At 34.0% G+C, this 11,244-nt stretch overlaps 1 non-coding gene across 1 annotated transcript; it reads left to right on the top strand.

Moving 5' to 3' along the window:
- Positions 1 to 1,356: 1,356 nt before the first annotated feature.
- LOC141699493 (small nucleolar RNA R71) lies at positions 1,357 to 1,463 on the top strand. Its single transcript, XR_012565953.1, has one exon. It is a non-coding gene; the product is annotated as a small nucleolar RNA R71 (small nucleolar RNA).
- The last annotated feature ends 9,781 nt before the right edge of the window (positions 1,464 to 11,244 follow it).

The raw sequence follows: 11,244 nt of genomic DNA, 5'->3' as shown, positions 1-11,244 counted from the left end.
CAATGTGATTGCCTTCAACTGCTCCGTTACTTCCCTCTTGCCTAGATTAACTTCGGTATCACTAAGAAGAGTTCCTGGTTGTTGGTTCAACAAAGCATTTTCAATTTGCCCTATTTGATTCTCCCGAGTCTTGATAGAAACCGCCTGGCTTTTGCACATAAGCCTCAACTCCTCCTATTCAGATTTTTCATTAGTAGATTGACCTGCACTTCCATGCGGTTGTTGTTGAAGTTGGAGTTGTTGTTTTGGTGCATACTGTTGTTGAAAACCAGGAGGGTTGAATTGCTTTGCTTCAAACTGATGATAAGGCTTTTGTACCACATTCTAGTTGTTGCTCCAGCTGAAGTTAGGATGGTTGCGGTAGTTAAGATGATAAGTGGCAGGAACTGGTTGCTGCGACCTCTGAAAGTTGTTCTCATACTAAGTTGACTCACTAGATATAACACACTGCTCCGTTTTATGCGCACCTGCACAAAGCTCACAGACACTAGTGATCTGATTAACTCCATAGTTAGCCAAAAAATCCACTTTCATCGTTAACGCCTTTAGCTGAGCAGTTATAGCAGTATATCCACTTCCAGAATTCCTACTACCTTGCCTTGAGGTAGTCTCTGAGTTGGGATCTGATATTCATTAGCAACCATTAATTCAATTAGCTAATAAGCTTCATCATAGCTCTTAGCCCATAAGGCTCCACCTGATGCTAGAGCTGGAAATTCGTTCATTTCGTGTACTTCCGTATCATGTACTTTCATGTTGCGTGTCATGAATGTCTAACCTAAACCCGAACCGTTAAGGATTCGTTTTGTTTCATGTTCGTGTACCTTCATTTCGTGTATGTTTCATGTCGTGTTTTGTGTAATTTAAAATTAATAATAAAAATAAAGATAAATAAAATATATATTTAAATATTAAATTTTTACTAGTCGAGTCTTAAGTCAATAAGTCATAAAGACTCAATTACAGTCAAGTCTTATGAAATTTAAATTTGAATATATTTTGTATCTATATTCTATAAATATTATATATAAAATATTATTGTAAGATATATGTATTCATATGATTTTGATAAATTTATTTAAATATTTATTTATTTCGCGTACTTTCGTTTCGTATCGTGTACCCAAGTGTAAATCCAAAGCCGACACTAAATTCATCCATGTACTTTCGTATTCGTGTACTTTCGTGTTCATGTACCAAAAATGTCAAATCAAACCCGTTATTATTGTGTCATTTCCGTGTCGTGTTAACGTGTCGTGTACGAAATTGTCGGCTCTACTTGATGCTGCATCGAGCATGGATCAGGACTGCGCTCCCAAACCATTATAAAAGCAATTGATAATCATCCAATCAGACATTCCATGATGAGGACACTTCCTACGAATCTCCTTGTAGCGCTCCCAAGCCTCATACAAAGATTTTCCTGATAGCTGCGCAAATTGAGTAAGAGCATTCCTGATTGCAGCTGTCTTGCCATAGGGAAGAATTTAGTAAGAAACTTCTAAGTAAGATCCTCCCAAGTAGTGATAGAACCTGGTGGTAGAGAATGCGACCAACACTTAGCTTTATCCCTCAGAGAAAATGGGAAAACCCTCAGCTTCACAGCAACTTCAGAAATATTGTTGAACTTGAAAGTGTCGCAGATCTCGATGAAATCTCTAATGTGCATGTTGGGATCTTCCATTGCAGAACCCCCAAACTGGACTAAATTCTGTACCATTTGAATTGTGCTAGACTTGATTTCAAAAGTATTAGTCATAATTGCTGGTCTGATATTGCTAGATTGAATGTCATTGATCTTTGGTTGAGAATAATCCATCAAAGCTTTCGGATTCGCTGCTAGTTCTCCCATTGTAATGATCGCTTCTTCTTCAACTTCTTCAAAAACTTCGTCAACTTCTTCAACTTCGTCCAGTGTTTCCTTACGAGATTGAGAACGCGTTTGCGTACACGCTCTCTAGAGTACCTAAAACACACAACAAAGTAAACTAGTAAGTAAAATATCTGAGTCATTGAACTTTAACGACCACTGATGTCAAACACATAAACTAAATTTAACACCGAGTCCCCGACAGCGGCGCCAAAAACTTATTCGCTGTAATTCGAACGTGAAAATACACGCAAGCGTACGCGATCACAAGTAGTATAAGATATAAGTCAAGTTCGTTCCCACAGGGACTGGTTTAGGTTAAGTTCAGATTATGCACCTATGCAACAATGAATGATTATCACTCACTGCTAAGACAAATAACAATTTGAGTTTTGATTTAACTAAGAGATTATACTAAATAGCATTAACTAAGAGAATTAAGATTGAATTACTTATATGAGAATAAACATGGGATTCTAACTTCGTTAAATACTTCATTCAAAGTTTATGTCTTTTACCCTAGCATGTGATGGTGATGACAACTAATCAGATAACACGAAACTAGTATACGCTAACTTTCGTTATACGTATACCCTACTATCAAACATCCATAATTAAGATAGAAGTTGAATAGATACCAATTATTCTTAGCCCCTATGTGTCTATAAAGATTGAAAACATAATAATTTAAGAGCAAGTTATCTATCATGATTGCATAGGATGAATAAGATAGTTAAAATTACCCTCAAATTATGTATGTAAATTCATACATAAACCTATGCTAGCATTGCAAGTTCTAAACCTCTATATTCACTGTCGCTTCAATAGAGATTAACAAATAATCTTAAATGTTAGCTACGCATCAAAGATGAATAAGCACAACCAAACTAGTAAATCATAAATCCCCACACACAAAGGATCTAGAATAATTAACTATTCAAATCCATAGATAAATCCGTTAGAACCCCATGACAATGATTAGTTCATAATCGAACTCATCGTCAACATGGGTTCCAATGAAAACATGATAATAAATAATATAAGAGTACTAGGGTTTAAAGAAAAATAGAAAACAAGCATCCAAGTATCGACTAGATTAAAGAATACAAAAGTCTTCTTCTCTGTAGCCGTCTTGTGCTCTCTAGGTCTTCTCAATGCTCTCCCTTGGCTCCTTGTTATTAAAAACATTTTTTTATTGGTTTATATAGGCTTTTGGTGGACCTGGGCTTGTAAACTATAAAAAACAGACTTAAATCAAGATTCTGGTATAGGAGCTGGGTGCGGACGCGCAGGATAGTGGCGCGGGTGCGCGGTAGTGCTGTGGGGGCGCGCGCGGCTTCTGGCTCCTTTCCTGCATTTTCTTCTTTTGGCCATAACTTGAGTTTCGTTCGTCAGAATTCGATGATTCAACCGTCCACGTGAAGCTATCGAGATTCTATACAACGTGAGAATGGTCTAGGCTTCCAATTATGATATATTTTAAGCATATATCTTTGAAAAGCTTATTTATTCATCCAATTAATGCCGGCAATACAATAGCACAAAAACACATAAAAAAAACCAATAACTTGAGTCCAAAACACCAACTTAGGCCTCTTATGAAGCGTTCCGAGTAGATATAAAATCCACTTATCAACAGTAGGCTTTCTTTTAGATAAGACTGAGTAGGGTGATTTGCCAAAATTCTTGTTAATGAGATATTTGTTTTGAGTATAGCATGCAGTGTTCACAACTTTTTCCCAAAAACTTATTGGCAATTTAACATCCTGCAATATTGTTCTAGAAGCCACTACTAGTGCTCTATTCTTTCTATCAACTACCCCATTTTGCTGAGGTGTTCTAGCAGCTTAGAATTCTTGAACAATGCCTTTGTCTTTGCAGGATTCAATTAAAGTTGCATTTCTGAATTTTGTGCCATTGTCACTTCTCAATCTTTTCACACAAGTCTGATCTTCATCCTGCTTCTCAATTTCTTGATGTGTTCAATTATAATGTATGGAGTTTCATACTTAGAATTCATAAATTCTACCTATGAGTATCTTGAGTAGTCATCCACCATCACCAGTGCATATTTCTTCCTTAAAATTTATAAGACATTAACTGGTCCAAATAAGTCCATGTGAATAAGTTGCGGAGGTGTACTTATAAAATTTACGGTTTTACTCTTATGACTTGATTTCTTCATTTTTCCTTTTTGACAAGCCTCACAAACCTCATTTTGAGCAAACTCCAGATTTGGCTTGTCTCTCATCAACTCCTTTTTAACCAGGGTATTGATTGCCTTGAAATTCAGGTGAGAGAGCTTGTTATGCCACAACTTGCTTTTTTCTTCAGATGCCTTGGTGTAGAAGCAACAAATTCCATCCTCATTTGCTGATTCCAGTTCTGCAACAATTAATCTTCCCTTCCCTGCTCCTTTCAAAGCAGTTTCACTAGTCTTTTTGCTGATATTTAAGAATTCTCATTTGTCAAATAAAACATTAAATTCTCTATCTATAAATTGGCAGACACTCAGGAGATTCACCTGAAGACCAGCTACTAGTGCAACATCTTCAATGACAACATTTCCAGAAATTATCTTGTCATATCCCATTATAAAACCTTTGATATTGTCTCCAAAAGTCACTAATGGGCCAGCCATATCCACTGTCTATAATCCATATGACCTTCTTTACTTTGCCCTTCACATAGTGAGGATTAAGTGTGTTTAGCAACCCAAGCAGTGTTGGGTTCTTTCTTCTTGTTAACAAATTTGGTAGAAGTAGAATTTGATAATTCAGAAAGAATAGAATTCATTGATTGATGTGCATTTTCCTTTTTAGCTGAGGTCTCAATATTGACTTCCTTAAGATATATTCTCAGCATGTGGTAACTTGTCATTACTTTCATGTTGCAAGGTATGTAATCAAACTTGTCACAGAATGAGTAGGGATCATCAGCCTTTGCTTCATTATACTTGCATGCTCCTATTCCTGACTTGCTAACAACATTTTTGCAAAGTTGAGTTAGATGATTAACAGAGCCACATTTTTTATACTATTTCCTGGGGAGCATCTGCAACAAATGCAAAGTTATTGCTTTTGTTTATTCCAACCTTCCCATTTATGTTTTTCATCTTCTTTCATGTAGTTTCAGTCTTAACTTCCTGATTAGTTTCTTGAGAGTTTGGTTCACCATGGGCTTCTTCTCAGTTTTAGGAGTTGAAGTTGTTTCTGTGCATTTCTTCTCATTATCCTCATCAGCAAGCTCTTGCTTTATCACCAACTCAACTTCACTAAAATTTGCTTCACATGCCTTGAACAGAGGTGCATCCACTTTTCTCAGCATAACTGGGACATCTCCATTTAGAATTGTTTTACCTCTGTCACCTTCAACATTTTTGTTGTTGTTCAATGCATCATAATCCAAGCCAATAATTATGTTTGCACATGGCTTATTCTTCTCATGGTACTAACCAACTAGTTGAGATGCATTCCTGAATGACTTCAGTTTCACCTCATTCTTTTCTCTCTTTTCTATTAACACAGCTTCTATTTCACTAGCACACTTCAACTTGTTCTTTAGATATTCATTCTCTTTCTTCACTGTCTCAAGCTCCACAAGCAGTAGCTCAAACTTTTGTTTCTCATTCTCAAGCTTCTTATTAGCTTTTGAAAACCTACTGACCTCCTCAGTAGCTGTTACCATGCTAGTATGGATATGGAACATTTCTATGCTCATCTTTTCAACAGTCTCCTTATATTGACTTTCATTTATATCAATAGTGGTAAGAGTTAGTACCTGTGTTTTTGATGAGGATAACTCTCCTTGCTCCAAGGCCATGAGTGCAAAGTTTCCTACTTCCTCCTCATCATCATTATCTGAATCATCCCAACTCTTTCCTTCTGCAATATAAACTTTACCCCATTACTTTCTTAGAAGAGCCTCATACTTTTCCTCCAATTCAAGATAGGCCTTGTCCTTTTTCACCTTTTTAGGCTTTCTACATTCTATAGCAAAATGGCCCAATTCATCATAATTAATGCACCTGATCTTTGACCTGTCAATAGATCCTATTTTGTAGCCATTTTTGTTTCCAGAGTTATACTGCGCCTTTGCCTTTCAGCTGCTGTCCTTGTTGGATGTATGTCCCTTGTCTTTGAAGAATTTTGGATTTTTTACTATAATGTTAGGAAATTTCCTTGCTAAGTAAGCCATGGGCTGATCTAACTAATCCAGTTCATTCAAGGTGTAGAATTCATCCTCTTTAAGTTCAAGAATAACTTAGTTCTGTGGTTCCTTGTTCTTTTGCTCAATACTTGAAACAATTGGAGTCTGGATTTCTAGTTCATCAACAGATGACTGGCTGTCATTAACAACTAGTTCACTTGATCCATCAACAATGTGCCCATGACCAGCTCTTAAAGATTTTCTTTGGATCATTTCCAGTTCATAGGTTTCTAGAATGCCATACAAAACCTCTAGTGTCATTCTGTTCAAGTCTCTCCCTTCTTATATAGATGAAATCTTCTATTCTAGATGGTCAGGAAGGGTGAGCAAAAACTTCAAGTTAACTTCCTCAGCTTCATAGTATTTATCATGAAGCAGCAAGTCATTAATCAACTTGTTAAATCTTTCAAAGACATCGGTTATACTTTCTTTAGGTTTAACCATGAAACCCTCATACTGAGACACCAGTATTCTTCTTTAGTTGGATCTAACTTCCTCTATACCTTCACACATAATCTCTATTTTCTCCCAGATCTGTTTTCCTGTGTCACAATTGACAATGTTATTGTACATGACATTGTCAAGTGACTTTATCAGAATTAATTGCAGACCACCATCAAGAGAAACTTTTTCCTTCTCAATGTTTGTGTATTTTGAAGGATCTTTTGGACCATAGTAAGCTGGGATGACCATGTCTCCTTCTGTAGACTCTTCAATACTTTCCATAGGAATAAAAGGTCCATTCTTCAGATGCTAGATGTACAAGGGGTTGGCCATCCTTAAAAACAACACCATATTCTTTTTTTATAATATGTACTTAGTCTTATCAAAGGCTGGTATCTTTATACTCCTAAATTTCTGTGTATTAATTATTCCAAGATATTTAATCTATTTGCTTTCAGATTTTGCTCTGATACCATTTGTTAGGTAATGAATACAACAAAGAGGGGATGAATGTGTTTTTGATATTTTTAGGGCTTTTTGAATGGTTGTTACTTGGTTAACAAAGCAGATTAGAAATATTATAATATTAACAGTGCACACAATATTTCAAAACTCACTTAATTTTGTATTAAAATTAAGCTAGTGTCTTGCTACAAATTCTGGGTTCTTTGTAAGTAAAGAAATCAGCATCTTCCTTGAGAAAGTACAAGAAAAACTAGATATGTTTGATACTTTTGAAAGCAAGGACCGGTGTTTACTTTATAGATTAGTACAGGTTTACACAGCATGCAATAGAATGTACTAAAACCTATTTTAAGTTATCTCTAAAGCTTTCCATTTCTGACTTAGTGTATCTTTGCAAATCATGTAGGTCTGTGACTTTCCTTTGTCAGTTAATCTTGCACTCTTCAAGCCGCTTTTGTAGACTTTTTAATATAACTGATTAGATCATTTGCTGATTGATAATCTTGAATATTTAAATTGTCTGCATTTTATACTTGAGGTTCATATACAGATCTCCAGTTTGTTCTATAGAGAACTGACATCTCGATAAGTATAATGGCTTATCGAGATTTCTTAGTTCTCTACAAGTGTTTTGACTTGGCGAGATCTTTGAGTTCTCTATTAGTGAACCTGGCTTGTCGAGGTCTCCAAATTTCTGCATGTAGAAATGACTTGTCGATATCTCTGAGATCTCTATAGTCATTTTGACTTGTCGATATCTCTGAGATCTCTAATGAGAAAATTAAATTGTCGATATCTCCAATCTTCACATTTTCATTTTGACTTGTCGATATCTCTGAGTTTTCTAATGCATAAATGACTTGTCGATATCTAAGAGATCCCTATAAGCATTTTGACTTGTCGATATCTCTGAAATTTCTAATTAGAAAATTGACTTGTTGATATCTCCAATCTTCATGTCTTCATTTGGCTTGTCGATATCTCTGAGACTTCTCTATAAGCTATTTTGGACTTCTCGATAAGTCATTCTGGAGTTCTCGAATGACTTCTCTATATGACTTGATCTGTGACTTGTAGATATCTTGACTTAGAACATTTTTTCTAAAATAGATTTATTCAACTCCAAACTTCTTCACAATTTCTTTGAGGCATGATCTTCTTGATCTTCTACCAGAGTCTATTCTTAGGCTTGAGACTGTTTACAGAATAATACTCCAGTCTGATTTTTGACATTTTTACAGACTCAAGTAATACAATATAAAATATAAATTTAAATTATTACACAACTAATTCTTAGGGTTGTCAGTATGACTTAATCTTGTTATAGTACAAGCATGTTTTACACAATATATCTAATATTATTTTATTCAAAAAATAAATTCAAAGAATTTAAGTGATCAAAATACAACTAAGTTTACTAGAGATTGAGTTAATTTTTTATTAGTAGTTTATCTTGAGAAATATTAGGGTGTTAGTGATGATATATTTTTTTAGAAACCTGGGGTTTGGTGTTAACTTCAAAACGGATAGTGCGAGTCTAGTATATCAACTGAGGCGGCTAATGTTTTAGTTAAAACTGGAAGTGTGATTACATGTCTGTAACGATCGCAAAATTTAAATAAGTGATTTCGATAGTTATTCAAATCTATATCGCTTCATCGAGTGGAAGGTTTAAATTTGAAAAACGTTAAAGTTTTAGGAGCGCGTCAAGAATACAACCAGTTGTTTAATGAAAAAATGATAAAAATAGCCATTTTTTTAAAAAATTTTAACAAAAATAGCCCTTCTGAAAAAAGTGGCCAATTTTAGTCGATTGAATACTCCGCTGTTAGTTGGGTATCCCAATTTTTATGGGATACTCCACTGGCAGTTAGGTATCTCATATAACGTGAATACTCCACTGATAGTTGGGTATCCCGACGGTTAAAGTTGGCCAACTTTTTAGAAATTGGTCATTTTTGTTAATTTTATATAAAAATAGGCTAAATTTGTCCTTCACCCTAATTTAATGTCTTGTTTTTAAATTTAACTCAAGTAGTTAAATTTATTAAAGGGTAATTGATTTACCGATACGATAACTTTTAGTAGAATATTGATAGTGTCATAAATCTACGAGTAATTATCAAGGAGTTTGGTCACTAACTATTATACTACCAAGTGTTTTGAGGTTCGGAGAAAACTTATTTTGGTCGTAAATTAATACAAAGCTTATTTTAATATAATGATGGTTGAAAGTGTAAATATTTTTAAATTATTATTATTATTATTATTCAATTAATTCTTATTGGTTATTAATTATTTATATATTTTATAAATAATATAAGTTTCATGTATATTACTCCCTGTGTCCCGTTCAATTGTATACATTTTTCTTTTTGGGACGTCTTCTCGTTTGTATACATTCCAAAAATTGTAAATTTAAATTATATTAAAATTAACTACACCCGTTTACATACTACTTTTCTTAACTACATTCAATTTATACATATAATATTAATTGGTTTCATCACTTTACCCACCTTTCTTACTTTTCTCACGAAATTACATTTTTTCTTAATTTTCGTGCCCCAGTTCATATGTATACAATTTGTCGGGACAGAGGGAGTATTACTTGTTATATAAAATATTTTGTTTAACTTTGTTTTACCAATTATAGATAAATGGGTGGTACAAATACTTAATTTTCGGAAAAATAATATTTTTGCAAGGGTGTCTATCAAAATCTTTTTAATATTTAAATAGGTCAAACTATTTGTAAGACTCATTAGTTATATTTTATGTTTGCAAATCTTGAGAATTTTGATCAATTATATAATGATTTTCTTTTAAGTAGAAAAATATACTACTTTTATTAATTTTTTATTTATCCTTTTTTTTATTAAAATAAATATTCAAAGGAAGCTTCTTTAAGACGCATGTCATAAACTATAATTAGAAGATATCCTAGTACGAGAAAGGTCCTTATTTGTAAATAAGAGGTTATGGAAAATATAAATAATTTTATTAACTCAAAATTTCGTCATTTACTCTTAATCACCAAAACTTTCATAACCTACCAGTCTTTCTACAAAATTGAAGTAAGGAAATTTAGGCATAATTTCACTCTTGATCAAGATTTTCAATGAGAACTTAAAAGAGGGGTTAATTGGGAATTGTAATAACCCCAATTTTTTTGAAAATTTTTGAAACCCTTATGAATAGTGTTTTGCTGAATGAGAAAACTTTTCATGGCACACTATGTAGGGGTTCTGTTATTGGTCTTCTGGGATATTATTAGTACTCTATGTGGTATATAAGTGTATGTAAAGATCGTCAGAATCCAATTCCGAACACTTTGATTTTTCCCGGAAATCCACTAGATACGAAAAGAATTGAGTATAAGGTAACAGGATAAAAAGGATTTAAATTAAAGGATTATAAGAGAGGATCATAAAAGGAATATAATGTATTGAGAAAGGTTAAGGAAACCCAAGTAATAAGATCCCGCGTATGATCCCTCAAACGATAAACGAAAACGAAAGTTAAGCGAACCGTATAACAGATCAGCGGTCATTAGGCAAACAATTAGGAAGTTAATCAAAGAAATTAGAGGGGATGATGTCATCCAACCAATGGGAAGAGGACAAGGAGGGAAGGATGACATCACAAGATGACATAAGCATGACATAGGAGGGAAGGAAGTGTGGTTGAATTATAACCACACAAAATCAAGGTTAATTAGGTAATTAACCAAAAACAAAACAAATCAATAATCAACCAACCAAGCCAAACATTTCATTTTCACCAAAAAAAACACAAACTTTTCATTTCCTTCTTCCTAGCTCTCGGCTTTTGCCATTTTCAAAGGAAAGAAAAATCCAAAACCAAGATCCAAGCTTTGTTAAATCATGAGGTAATTATCTAAGGTTCCTTATACATAGATATAGCTATCCCATGAGTTTAAGCTTCTAATTCCTTCACAATCTCTTCCACTAAATCATGGAAGAAGATGGTGAATAGTGTTTTTCAAGAACTAAAATTTTTGTTCTTGAAGTTTTGTTTAGTTTAAGCTTGGATAAGGACTTTAAGGGTGATTCCAAGCCATTCTCTTGATTCTCCACTCTCCAAGAAAGGTATAAACTCCAAACCCTAGCTTTAGTTTTGAGTAATTAGGAATGAATATGATTGATATAGCATATGTGAAGCATGATGCTTGATTGTTTAAAGTTTGGTTGAGTTTGTAGAGATTATTTGGTTTTGTGGTATTTTTGGGGTTG

Source organism: Apium graveolens, chromosome 11 (assembly GCF_009905375.1).
Source record: "Apium graveolens cultivar Ventura chromosome 11, ASM990537v1, whole genome shotgun sequence".
In the NCBI taxonomy this organism is placed as follows: Eukaryota; Viridiplantae; Streptophyta; class Magnoliopsida; order Apiales; family Apiaceae; genus Apium; species Apium graveolens.
This window is presented reverse-complemented; position numbering and strand designations above follow the sequence as displayed.